The 6,751-nt window shown below is 39.2% G+C and overlaps 1 pseudogene; it reads right to left on the bottom strand.

The window, feature by feature from the left end:
• Positions 1–1,239: 1,239 nt before the first annotated feature.
• Positions 1,240–3,854, bottom strand: LOC127426803 (piggyBac transposable element-derived protein 4-like; annotated as a pseudogene).
• Positions 3,855–6,751: the final 2,897 nt, after the last annotated feature.

Below are 6,751 nucleotides of genomic sequence, written 5' to 3'. Positions count from 1 at the left end.
CCTCATCACTACCAGCTGTTCCTGATTATCCTCACCTGTCTTTCATTCCCTCATTAGTTCCTTTGTGTATTTATACCCTCCTGTTATGTTCGTTCATTGTCAGTTCTCGTCTGTGTAATGCTTTTGTTAGTTTGTAGATTTGGTTTATGGCACTCCACTTTGTTTTATATTATCTTCCTCATTAAAGCCTGAAAATAGATCCATCACCTCATCATCATCTCTACTACACAAATACATGACAATAAGTGCATGGTGGCCTTATTTGTGCATAAATATAATTTACTGTCTCAGCCCTGATGTTTCTGTGTTAGCATTATTATTACTATTTATCTTTTTAGAATCTGAATTACTCTACACTAATAGAATAGTTTATCTTAAAATAAAAATCTGTCATATTTCAACCATGTTTTTTCATAACTTTCTTTTGACGGAACACAAAGAATGTTGTGGCTGCAAAATGAAAAAAGAAAAAGAAAAAAAAAAAAAAGCGCCATCAAAGTAGTCCGAAGTCTTCTCAAATACAGGGTTCCCACACTTTCAGACCAATGAATGACATTTCCAAGCATTTTGATAACTTTGATTTTAAAAATCATTTTAATTCAGACCAATTTATAAATGAATAATTTAGACTGATTTGTGAACTGTTTCATCTACATTAAATATTTTAGAGCAGAGAAATTGGAATTTATTCACCATAAGAAATTTCCAGGACTTTTCCATGAGTTCTGAGATTTTATTAATTTCCATGACTCTTCCAGGCCTGGAAAACAATTTTTAAATTCACTGATATTGCCAGGTTTTTAATGATAGTGGGAATCCTGAAAGTGACAGTGACATTTTTAGACATGGCTTTAGAACACTTGGAATATAGTGCACAATTCATATGCACTACATTTTAATGCTGCTTTTGTTGATATTTTGGAGAACGACAGCCCGAGTACCCATTTACGTTCATTGGGCCTCATTCATAAAACTTTTGTAAATATATGAGTAAATTCAGAGTAATTTGCGTGTAAAATGGACTTTCCCGAAAACTTTCCTCTGGATTTAAGAATGCTTCTGTAAGATGCTTGTTGGAAAAGAGGAGACGGGAAACTGGGAACTCAACTCAAAGGTAGGCTTTAATTAAACAAACTAAAAATAGCTTTTCAGCATCACACTCATTAGGTCACAGTTCAAGGCAGTCTCTTTCTGACTGGTAGCTCTCTCTCTCTCTCCCTCATCGCTGGCGTGGTCCCTCTATACCGCTCTCCCAAAGCTTACTGCAATTGGAAACAGAGTTAGTCATAATCAGGCTCAGGTGTATGCACCCTTACCGCTTTCTCTCTCACCTGACGAATGCTCTACCACGTCCCCAACGCCAGAGCATCGTACCCTCCAGATTTACTAGTTAACCCTTGTGTAGTCTTAACATTCTGTATACTCCCCTTGTCCTAATGGTCAAAAATGACCCACCTTCACCAAACCCCTAAAATAAAGCAGCTTAATTGAATTTTAAACCCCAAATCTATTTTGCACAAAGAAACAACCTGTCATTCATCACAAACTTTGTGAATATGTGGGTTTTACCTCTTCACAGTGGACACCACTCGTTTTTATTACAACAAACCTGTCATAATTGTTTTCTTTACTAAAGTAGATGTTTATTATTATTATTATTATTATTATTATTATTATTGCTAAAGGTACTGGATAGGTGTAAACATTAATTGTTTAGAAAGAGTTGTATAGCCTAAGAAAGTAGCAGAAATGTGCAGAAAGTAGTTCTGAATGCATTTTATTGAAGAGAAACAATAACAGTCTTGAATTCTTTTGGCAGCATAGTGATATATTCTTATATACTGTACAATGAGGAATTCAACTACAAAATACTAGTCTTCTCCCATTTTTCAAACCATTGCCCCCACCCACAAGGTGTATAAACAACAACAATAAATAAGAATAAAATAAGATAATAGATACAAAACAAAAACGTGAAGAACATAAATTAATCCATTCTAATTAGCACACGTAGGACAGTATGCAAGTGTGCGCGCATGGACATGGACTCACATGTGCAGCACATACTATTTGTTTTACAGTCTTTCTTTGAGGGGCAGAATTGGCATCTCCTCCTCTTGCCTGCCCCAGCTGCAGCCTCAGGTGGATCAGGACAAGATTCAGCCCCCTGAACAGCTTTCACAAGCACTGCAGAGGCTGCTGTGCGGGGGAGGCGCTCCCTTCTTTGAATGTGTGGAGTTACAAGTGCCTTTCCCAGCTGCTCCAGGAACACCCTCCTCTTGTTCCGCTTATCAGTCATCCAGGTAGGGTTGATCTTGTTCCATATCACGAAGGCATTGTATGAGGACACATCAATGATGTTATGGAAGATGAACAGGGGACAGCGGGCAGTCATCCTCCTGCAGCTGTAAGTTCCAATCACCTTGTCCAGGTTGTCCACGCCTCCTTTGTTGTGGTTGTAGTCCAGGATGATGGCTGGCTTCCTGTTCTCACGATCACTGATCTCAGCCGTTTTGTACAGTGTGCTCAGGAGGACCACATTCTTGTTCCTCTTTGGAAGGTAAGAAACTAGAGTGGTGGTGGGGGTGAAGGCAAACTTTGATGAGAAGGCCTCTCTCCCCCTTGTTGTGAGGAGTGCAGGGGGGAGCTCAGGCTTGTTCTTTCTAACTGTGCCAACCATGGTGATCTTCCTCTTCAGGAGTTCATAAGAGGTGAAGAAATTGTCACACATGACATTGTGCCCCCTCTGTCCATCTGTCACATCAAGCACAACCCGCATCCCCTGGTTCTTCTCCGGGCCTCCACTGGTCGGCTTCCCTGTGTAGACTTGCATCTTCCAAGCGTAGCTGGATTGTGCATCACAGGCCACCCATATCTTGATGCCATACTTTGCTGGTTTGCTGGGCATATACTGCCGGAAAGGACAGCAACCTTTTGACAAAAGAGATTACTATCAGTAATTAGTAACAGTGTCACAGAAAACAATCACATAAATCAATGATATTACAGCAATACATAATAAAATTAACAGTGAAAATCACTTACATTACAGATATGAAAATAAAAATGTACCTCTGAATGGAACCAGTTGCTCATCCACTGTTACTTCAGGCCCAGGGTTGTAGAGGTATGGCAGATGCTCCACCCACTTCTCCCAGACCTCTCTTATGGCCGCCAGTTTGTCTCTCACACGTCTTGCAGGTCTTAACTCACGGTTATCAAATCGTAGCATTCTTGAGAAAGTGTGAAAGACTTTCAGTGGCATCGTGGCACGGAAAATTGCCCTTCCACTCTCTGCATCCCAGAGACTACGTGTAGCCTCTCCTCGGGACCTATACACACCTGCTAAGATTAGCAGCCCTATGTAGGCACGCAGGTCAATCTCATCCATCCTTTTCCAGTTGTCTCCATATTTACGGAAACCCTCCAAATTTCTCTAGGATTATTTTTTCGATGGCTGGTGTGATGAACATGTAGAATGTTGAGGCGATGTCCTGGGCATGGGCAACTGTATGTCTTGTGGGCCCTGGGGTCATCATTATGACATTTTGTGCTGCCATCCTGCCCTGGTTGTCATATGGTGACAAGGACCATGTTATTTTGCTGTTCTTTGACATAAATGTCTCTCTTTCAGCTTGGGGGATTTCTTCTTCATCTGAAGATGATGCATCGTGCTCTGGGTTGTATTCTTCCCCATCTTCTTCTACAGATACCTCCTCCTCTTCTAAATCATTGTTCTCTTGTTCCTCCTGGACATCTGAAAAAATCAGATCTGCACTCATGGCTTCAGCAAAGAGAGAACTGGGGGTACTGTCATTTGCAGCACCTTTATAGCCTCTGACTGCATTCCCCATTAGTAAACAATGCTTTCAAGTTTATTTTGTCTGAAATTGTTTTTATTTTGTCTGTGAACCTGAGTCATGTGTGGGGTCGTGGAGGGGAGATGCTGCACATGCACAAGAAAGTTTTAGTTTTGTCTGAGTTCAATCAGTAGCACATATAATCTCAATTTCTCATTGTGTGTGTGTGTGTGTGTGTGTGTGTGTGTGTATGTGTGTGTGTCTCTTTGTGGTTTTTGTGGTGTGTAAATGATTTATAACTGCTGGGTCAAAAATGACCCTAAGACAATCTTTTTACCCTGGTGGTGTACAGCTTTCATGGAAATATGAATATGAAGGCAATGTTTCACTTTTTTTAATGTTGGGGTCACTCTAGGAAAAGTCATCAAATTTCAAGTTGAAAAAAAATCATTTAGCTGTTTTTTTCTGTTGGTAAACATAGTGGCGGGTCATTTTTGACCATTAAGACAACACAACGTGTATGTAAATTAATTCCAAACATTAGTAAATACGGGGCGTGTACATGTTCATTCATAAACCACCACCATGAAAACACCCTATAAAGAAGACATCAGACGCTCTAGAAAATGAGAATATGTGGAACAGTAATGAAAGATTTTTTTAATTAAGTGTATTCAAATCACAAAATTTTCATTTAGCAAACACACTGGTGTGGCCACAAAGAAAGTGAGGAACTTACTTTCATCGCATGTTCTGGCTGCCAGAGGTTCTTTTGTGAATCAAACAGTCCAAGAAGTCAATAAAAATGGTCTGACATGAAGCTTTAGTGTAAACAATTGTAGTTTATGCTGGCAGGACGAGGTCCACCACCATTAACCTTATCTGGTACAGTCGAGCGCATCGCCAGCATTGATGAAACTTCTCAGATAGGCTAAATTATGATGGTAACAATGATATACTTCCCTTGCAACTGGAAGAATCTTCAGAGAAATGAATAGAATGCCTGAAGAATTTTTTGACCGAGACGCTGGAAGCTAATAAAGATTTGCAACGACTGTGTGGGGCTTTTTCTATAGTATAGTGTTCGCACCTGTTCACAACATGTTTAGGCTATTTATAGCTATAACAGCATTAACATTGACCATACATAATCAACTGAACTTATTGATGCCTTTACTGAATTATGAAACCTAAATTACAGAGCTCATATTAAATGAAACTCTCAAATCAGTCACAATAGTTGGCATTCCTTTTTTCAAGAAAAGCAAAAAAAAAAAAAACTCTGTCTTTCAGTTCTTTTTGCCCCATGACAAGCAATTCTGCTGGAAAAACGATATAAAATTTATGAAGCAGATTTGGGAATAAACTTTGAAGAAATAAACAAAGGATCAAAGAAACGTTTTTAATTAAGTAGCCTATTTGGTTTAAAAAGAAAAGGACAAACCGCTTTTATTGAACTAAATTATGTTATTTTTAAAATTAATTTTACTTATTTAATTCTTAGCTAATGTTTTCATTACTTATTTAATTTCAATTCTGTCACAATGTAGTCATGGCAGTTTGGCTGAAAGAACACAAAACGTATGGATGGCTTAAGGCCCAGGTATACTTTGGTTAACCACATTGCTTTCCTGCTTTCCTGAGTATACTACATTGACCCTGAGTGCAGACGGACACGTTCGACACATGCATACTATGACTGCTTTGTGATACTCTTTCAGTACAGTCAATGGCCAGCGCATTCACCAGTGGTGACCGCATCCGCAGGCCGAGAAAATCTGGGCAGCATGAGGTCAGGCAATGCGGACTGCGCTGATGACGAAATTTCTGTCACGCATACTGTGTGCGAGGCCATCAGCAGTGCGGACAACCGAAGTATACTCAGGTCTTTAAACACGATTTACACATGGTTGGGGGCAAGAGTACATTTTGTTCGTAGCAACTAACATTTTGAAAATACAAAAACTTTCATGATGAATCTGAAAATTTACGTCAAAATGGTTTTATAGACGATGTACATAAAAATTCGTTTAGCTTGTGTTTCATGAATGAGGCCCAATAGGCTATATGAAAAAAATTGGCTAGTATTCTTCAACATTTCATTTTGTGTTTTATGAAAGAAATGGATTTGTGTTATATGGAAGTCATACAGTTTGAAACAACACGAGGGTGAGTTAATGATAAAATAATTTTAAATTATGCGTGAACTATGCCTTTATCAGTGTGGCTGGCGTCAGACTAGTAGACTCCAAACAACTCGATTTTGGCAGAGGGTGTCACAAATGTGGACAGTTTTGCTGAGATCTCGCTCTCTTTTTTAATTGGCGGTATGACACACTTCCCGATTAAGAATGGTGGATGGTTGACAGACATACCGACTCTCTGCAACTCTCTCTCTCTGATTCCCTGTCACTTGGAGCTTGCTGAAATAACAACATGAGTACTGTGTGAGCATAAGCAATTGTAAAAGAGTGATTTAGGATGTGATACATGGAGTAACATACCTTGTGAAAGTGTGTGATTGTGTGTTTATCCCCTCAAGGCTTGCCGTAAAATGCATATGTCCATATACTTTCAGTTAGTAAAGAAATTACGTTCAATAAAAACAAACTGTTCTGGCTTCGCTTTCTGATTTTATTAGACATTTAGTGTAGGTGAAAAACGCAGGAAAAAGGCTTGGTGACAGAATCACTATTGATTACAATTAGTGTTTTGTTATGATATGCAGCTGCAGTTGAGATGAATAGCTTGATCAGCTTGATGTCTTGTCAGTTCTTCTATAAAAGAAGAAGCTCATTGGTCACTTAAAGAGAGTACAAGAGCCTGCCTCGACAACAGAAAGATTTTTTCAAGCAAGCCATATGTGCTTTTTCAGTTTTTGAAGCCATTAACTCAGCAGAGGTTCCTGACGGTCAAGTGATTAACGACCTCCAGCTGGCAGATGCTAATGT

Source organism: Myxocyprinus asiaticus, chromosome 36 (assembly GCF_019703515.2).
Source record: "Myxocyprinus asiaticus isolate MX2 ecotype Aquarium Trade chromosome 36, UBuf_Myxa_2, whole genome shotgun sequence".
Classification (NCBI taxonomy): domain Eukaryota; kingdom Metazoa; phylum Chordata; class Actinopteri; order Cypriniformes; family Catostomidae; genus Myxocyprinus; species Myxocyprinus asiaticus.
This window is presented reverse-complemented; position numbering and strand designations above follow the sequence as displayed.